Raw genomic sequence first — 7,546 nt, forward strand, 5'->3', positions numbered from 1 at the left:
ATCTACAAATAGATGGTCAGGAAGTCAACTTCCTCTTTCAGTAAATTTCCACTGCCTATGGGGAAATCTCCTCTCCTCCCTGGATTGTTTGGGGAAGAACCTAAGCCTATCTCTGTGTTCATTTCTAAGGAGAAATTCTTTCACAGGGTAGGGAAAGAATTGGAGGGCAGGTCCAAAAGCATACATTTCTGTACTTGACTTGAGGTTAAAACATACAGGTATATTGTTTTTTTGTTCTGTTTTGTTTTAGCAGAACTAGTAGAATTTCACTTGATCTTTGCCTTTACTTAATTTTATCAGTTCACCTTTGGTCTTGTGGAACACATTTTTTGGAAAGTCAATCCTAGAGTCAATCCAAAGCACCTATTGACAAATACTGGGGATATACAAAGAAAGGAGAAAAAACATAATTGCTACCCTTAAAAAGTTCACATTCTAATGGGAGAAACAACATGCCAAAAATTGTGCCTATAAGATATATACAGTGTAAATGGAAGTGATCTTAGGGAAAAGATTTCCACCCCCCTCCCTGGGGTGGGTTGAAGGAGGGGGTAAATTAAGGAGGAAGGGGGTATGGATGACCAACTGGAAAGATTCTTGCAGAAGGGAGGATTGAACTAAGTCTTGAAAAAACTCAGGAAGCCAAGAGACAGAGGTGACATGGAGGATAGTTCAGTGAAAAGATAAAGGAGATGTGTATGAGAAACCACTGTTACTGAAAGCTGGGCCTTTATTTCATACCTGATATCTTCGATAATAATGAAACTTTATTTTGAGATTGTAACTAAGTGGTGATTATTTACTGTGAACTTGTTCTAACACTGGGAAGCTGTGAGTTATGCCAGGTTTCTCTAGGAAACTAGAATAGGGTTACTCTGAGGAACTAGCTTATTCTTTCAATAATCAGGCTTAATTATTTAACTCTTCAAAATGCTTTGTAATCATTTACTCCTCAACTTTAGGTGGCAAATCAGACTCAGAGGAGGAAAGGGGCTCATGGAGGATCATATAGCAACTTAGCCAGAGAAACCGGACAAGTTAAGGGAGTTCTAAAGCCATTACTCAGCCAATGCCCTGACAACCATCATCTGATACCTTGAAAAAGAATTATTGCTACTGTAGTTTAAGACAAATGGTATTTAATAAAGGTTCCCCTCTAGTCCCAACCTGCAAAACAGGTTCTCTGGAACTCCACCTAAAAATTGCCACCAGGCATCCCAAAGAGCCCATCGCTGCAAGTAACGAGCCTTTAGAGAGCAGTTGAGAAAGAAAAGCAAATCAGCCTTATTTTGCTTGGAATTAAAATTTTCCAGACACCTCTTCTATCCATTGATGTGTTACCATGTCATTTATCCTGGTTTTCAACTGTATATATCACCTACCTTATGTGCATTTGCTAATAATACATGGTATCCCAAAAATTTTAGTGCAAGTTTAAAATCACAAGTTTACTACTTTAAGCTTTTGAGACATTATAATGTGCATATATATATATATATGTGTGTGTGTGTGTGTGTATATATAGATAGGTATATATATGTATGTATGTATGTATTATTGTTGCAGTTATTTGTTCTTCATTCTTGAAGATCTTGACATCAGGGAAATGATGCCATAACAAACAGGTTGAATTTAAGTAAGAGGGTGTATGCAAAGTCACCAGTCTCACTTTCTCCTCTGGAGCCATCTGGGTCCAATGGCCAGATATGGATCAGGAAGAATGGAGATGGTCCTGGATGCAGTAGGAGACCCTGACTTTTTAAAGTTAGGTCTTTCCCAGGTCAGTTTGACTGAGGCTCCACCCATTCAGTCTTTAAGATTAGGTAAGAGAGAGAGATTAGGCAAAGAGGCCAACAATGACCACTTCCAAAAAAGAAGAAAAAAAATGTTGGGTGGGTAAGGCTATCTAGCCATCTGACCAAAACAGAAACAATTTCTGTTTAAATTCACTCTGAACCAATCAGGGCCCAAACAATGGCCATGTGCACTGGGATCCATTGTTGGCCAGTCAAGGAGAGCCAGAGTGATTTGGGTCCTGTTAATCCCAAGGAAACTTACTAGGACTTTGGACAGAGGATCCACAGTATGAGAAGAAAAGGAGAAACGGAGGGAGGGAGGAAAGAAGGGGTGAAAGGAGAAAGGAAGGATGGGAGGAAGAGAAAAGAGAGCCCTAGGGAGGGTTAGAGATATAAAGCTAGAAGGAAACTCGGAGACTGCTAAATCCAATTCTCCTAGTTTATAAATGAAAGAACTGAAACCAATATGTTTAAGTGATTTTCCCATGATTATATGACTAAAAAGCATCTGAGGTGACATTTGAACCCCAAGTCTTCCTCATTAACTCCCTAAGCTGCGCACAGCAGTATTTTCGCACTTTTTCATGCATCCTTGAACCTTCTCCTAATTCATTTCCCCTATCCTTTCACTGAACCTTTTATTCATATTTTACTTAAAAAAGAAAACTTGTCACTATTTGCCTTGAGCTCCCTCTTTTCCACTCCTCCTCATCTTACCTCACCTAGATGCCTTCTGCCACTACCTCCTCCCTCAACCCTTTCTCGCATAATGATATGATTCTTCTCTTTGCCAAGGCAAATCTCTCTACATGTATGAGTGATATCATGCCATCCTTTTTTATCCATTGGGTTGAACCCTCTATTATCTCCAGTCTCTCCTTTATCTTTAGTTTTTCTCTTTTTTTTGGTTCCGTCTTTTTTTTCCCCAGTAATGTCTTACTCTTTGTGATCCAACTGGGGTTTTCTTGGCTGAGATACTAGAGTGGTTTGCCATTTTTCTTCTCTAGCTCAGTTTACAGATGAGTAATTGAGGCAAATGGGGTTAAGAGAATTGCCCAAGGTCACACAGTTAGTAAGCACTAAGTGTCTGAGGTAGGATTTGAACTCAGGTCTTCTTGATTTCAGGGTCTATACTCTATCACCTAGCTGCTCCTCAGGTAGTTTTGAAGATCAAATGAGGCATTTGTAAAGTAGGCACTTTTTCAAATGCCATTTCCTCCCTTCCATCCCAACTGCCTATAAACATGCCCTGATCTCCCCAATCAAAAGAAAAAAAAAAAACAACAAAAACCTCATTTGAACCATCTATCATTGCTGACTATTGTCCCATATCTATCTTCCTTCTTTTGGTTAAACTCTTTGAGAAAGCAGTATATAATAGGTATCTACATTTCCTTATCTCTTTTTCTATCTTTTGCCTTTCTTTATATCCCCTGGCTTATGTTTGATACATAATTGATACTTAAATGTTTTGATTGAAACTTAATTGATACTTAATAAATATTTTGATGATACTTAATTGATACTTAACAAACATTTACTGTTTGGTTTAAAACTCAGCAACCTCAGGGAACCTAAGGAACTTCCTTAAGCAAATGGTAGATTAGAGGTGCAGATCAGGGGAGTGTCATACCTCCTGGTCCTGGACCACCCACTGGGAGGAAAAAGTTGTGGTATGGGAAGAATCTGCTCTCTCACATTACTCTAGTGGAAAGGAGAAGATCAAGTGACTCTTACTCACATTTTTCCCTACAATAACTCTCTAGACCTTGTCATATAGTAATACCTGCTAGCACAGAGACAGGAGAGCTATAAGGATCAGATAGTGAATAGATAGATGAGAATCACATTTTCAGATAATTTACAGTACAAATTGTTCTCTAAAAAAAGCTAAGGGCATCAAGGCTTCCCTTTCAGAGTTGTGAGTAGCTGCTCCAAGACCATGGGTTCCTCTACATATATATTTCTCTACTGGGTTTTTCTAAGTATGCACTTACTCTCCCCCAGTGATACTGTGAACCCTGGTGGGACAGTATGACCAAGGTTTATTGGTAGACTTATTTCTACTTTTTGTTTTCTACTAAGTTAATATTATTTCTTTTATTTCCCCCTTCTTGCTTAGTAAATGTTTCGTGGTTGAGTCAATGGTGTTATTGAGATGAATTTTATGTAAATTTAAAAAAACACTGATGGAGGCTTAAGATACAGTGATGAGTACTGGTTGTGTGTATTCTCCTTACACCAGGGTTGCCTCTTAGATCCAGACAAAGTTAAATTTGGCCAGCCTCACCATTCACTGCTCTTACCCCTAATGGGACAAACCTACAAATCTATCAGCACAGTTCCTGATATATCAGCTTCCATCGTTTTACATATGTATTATTTAAATTTCTTTAAAGATATTTTATATACCTATTAGTAAATCAATAAATGTTTATTAAATTTCTGCTATGTGCTAGAGACTGTGATAAACCCATTGAATACAAAAAAGACAAAAGACAGCCCTTGCTCTCAAGAAACTGACAATCTAGTGGAGGAGTCAACATGCAAAAAACTATTTAAAAAGAAAATATGAAATTTTAGCTGGGACTTGAAGAAAATGAGAGAAGTTAAAAAGTTGAGTCAAAATGGAGCTAGTCAATGTAAGTACCCAGGCTCCCCATAGGAAAGAATATCTTTTGTGAGGAGGTGAAATCTCTTTTTTGAGGAACAGCAAGGCAACCAGGATCATTGGCTAAACAAATATGTGATTTGGCCAGGGGAGTAGAGGTTTAAGGAGTAATCATATTGGAAAAGTAAGAGGGGCAGGTTATGAAGATTTTTGAATACCAAAAGATAATTTTATTTGATTCAGGATGTGATAGGGAGCCACCAGAGTTTATTGAATAGGGAAACAATATGGTCAATGGATGCTTTATGAAGTTCATTTGGACATCTGTGTGTAGAAAGGACTAGATCAGGAAGACTGAATGGACTGAGAAGGAGACCAAACAGCAGGCTATTAGAATAGTCTTTGGGTGAGATGATAAGGGCCTGCATTGGTAGTGCCAAAAGAGAAGGAGGATTAAATTATAGATATAGTAGAATAATTAACATAACTTGGCAACAGATTAGATATGGAAAATGGGAGTGAATTGTTAAGGATGACACCTAGGTTGTCAACCTGGATAATTGAGAGGATGATGGTGCCTTGACAGTAATAGGAGAGCTTAGAAGAGAAGAGGGTTTGTGGAAAAAAGATAAAAAATTCAGTTTGGGCATATTGAGTTCAAGATAGCTATGGGATATTCAGATTGAGCTGTGTAAGAGGCAGATGAAGATTGGAGATCCACAAAGCTGTTAGGGCTAGTTAAAAAGATTTGAAAATCATCAGCATAAAAATAATTGAATACATGGGAGTTGAAATCACCAGGTGTAATAACATGGAGATAGAAGAGAAGCACAATTAGCAGCTGTGAAGTGGCTAAAGATGCTGCAAAGGAGACTGAGGAGTGGTCTAAAAAAATAGAAGGAAAACCAAAGAGTAGGGTCATGAAAATATAGAAAGATATTATCAAGAAAAGCATGATGAGTGATGTCAAAACCTTCAGAGAGGTCAATTGAGATGTCATTAGAGTTGGCAAATAAGAGATCCTTAGAAACTTTGGAAAGAATAGTTTTGGCTGAGTAATGAGGTAAGAATCAAGAAGAAAGCAAGTGGAGGCTCTGCAGAAGGCCTTCTCAATGAGTTTAGTCACTGAAGGCAGAAGAACTAATGAGTAATGAATATGTAGTGATAAGTATCTAATAAATGCCTACTGAATAAATTAATGAATTGATATCTCCTTTCATATTAGTGAAAAGCTTCATGTACTACTATTAGAAAGTTAAGTTACCTATAAATGATGTCCTATTAAGGTAGCAACAGAATCTTAGGGACTGGAATGAGAAAGATAGCAATTTGATATAGTCCCTTTCTTCTCTCTCCTTATTAAGCCACTAGAGGGCAAGATAATTACAATTAAAATTGCTGAAGGTTGAAGTTCTTATTATCTTCAAAGGACTGTTTTATAAATATGCTGAATTAGATTTTTCTGATTGGTAGTAGAAGGAAGAATTCTAAGCAGTGGAAATTGCAGAAGCAGCTATATGCTTGTTGAAGGGGGAAAGTTTTTTCTTTTTTTTCTTTTAAAAATTCCGCCATCCAAACATGCATCAGGAGGCAATGTACTCCTCTTTCCTGGAGGTCTTCAGGAGATATTGTACAATTGATCACTTGGGGGTTAAGATACAGGGTATTCCTGTGGAAGTATATTTGGATTAGAATCTAACTCCTGGATTCTTTTCTATGAAGTTTTTTTTTAATTTTTTTTTTTTGCAAGGCAATGGGATTAAGTGCCTTGCCCAAGGCCACACAGCTAGGTAATTATTAAGTGTCTGAGGCCAGATTTGAACTCAGGTACTCCTGACTCCAGGGCCAGTGCTCTATCCATTGCACCACCTAGCCTCCCCTCTATGAAGCTTTTATAATAAATTTGAGGTATTACATGCTCAAATATGTTGCCTTCTGTTTGGTATCAATTCTCATTTGATAAACCATAACTATTATTATTTCTGGAAAATCATATTCAGAAGACTGTGCTAGAGTTCTCAATATCTTCATTAATAGTAATTTTTAGTAATAGTATTTCTACTTAAAACTTGCTTTTGCTTATATTCTTCAATTAACAATAAAAGGATTTAGAGGTTCATGAAAATGTGAGAATTATGCGACAACAAAAATGAATAAATTATAAATGATTGAGAAAGTTATCATTTAGACAGAACATTTCTTTTTTTTTTAAGGTTTTTGCAAGGCAAATGGGGTTAAGTGGCTTGCCCAAGGCCACACAGCTAGGTAATTATTGTCTGATGTTGGATTTGAACTCAGGTACTCCTGACTCTAGGGCCAGTGCTCTATCCACTGCACCACCTAGCCACCCCTAGACAGAACATTTCTTAAGCAAATTCTGTTAACAACCAAAAACCTAAATGATAAGCCTTATAATCATTTATCATTTAAGAGAGTTAGCATTTAGTTTTTTGGTTGTTGACAGAACTTGTTTAAGATAGAAAATTTCAGGGCATTTAGGTGGCAGGAGAGAGCACCAGAGTAAGAAGGATTTGAGTTCAAATTCAGCCTCAGGCATTGGATAGTTAACTAGCTTTGTGACTTTGGGCAAGTCACTTAACCCCATTGCCCCACAACCCCCCCAAGACAGAAAATTTTATAAATTTGGATTCCAGTGTCTAAAAGATATTTCCCTACTTAGAAAGTCCAACTGTATATTGTGAATGGATTTAAATATTTTTGCATTAAAAAATTAGGTTAGGGAGATAAAGCTACCACTTAATTTGTCCTTTCTGAAACCTATGGTTTGAGCTATGCATTCAGAAGTTGTTTAATAAAAGCTGATGCCCAACTATTTAATCGAACCCTTTAGTGAAAAGAAAAAAAATGTGTGTTTCTTGGATAACAGCATTGAGGAATAAGTTGCAATCCAAACATGAAATCAATCTATAGTTTAATAACTTAAAATAAGTAGTTGTTAATTTGCATGGTTATCATGGTCTTAATTATTCCTTGTTCTTGGGGCAGCTAGGTGGCGCAGTGGACAGAGCACCAGCCCTGGAATCAGGAGTAGATGAGTTCAAATCCAACCTCAGACACTTAATAATTACCTAGCTGTGTGACCTTGGGCAAGCTACTTAACTCCATTGCCTTGCAAAAA

The sequence above is a fragment of the Macrotis lagotis genome, chromosome X (genome assembly GCF_037893015.1).
Source record: "Macrotis lagotis isolate mMagLag1 chromosome X, bilby.v1.9.chrom.fasta, whole genome shotgun sequence".
Lineage (NCBI taxonomy): Eukaryota > Metazoa > Chordata > Mammalia > Peramelemorphia > Peramelidae > Macrotis > Macrotis lagotis.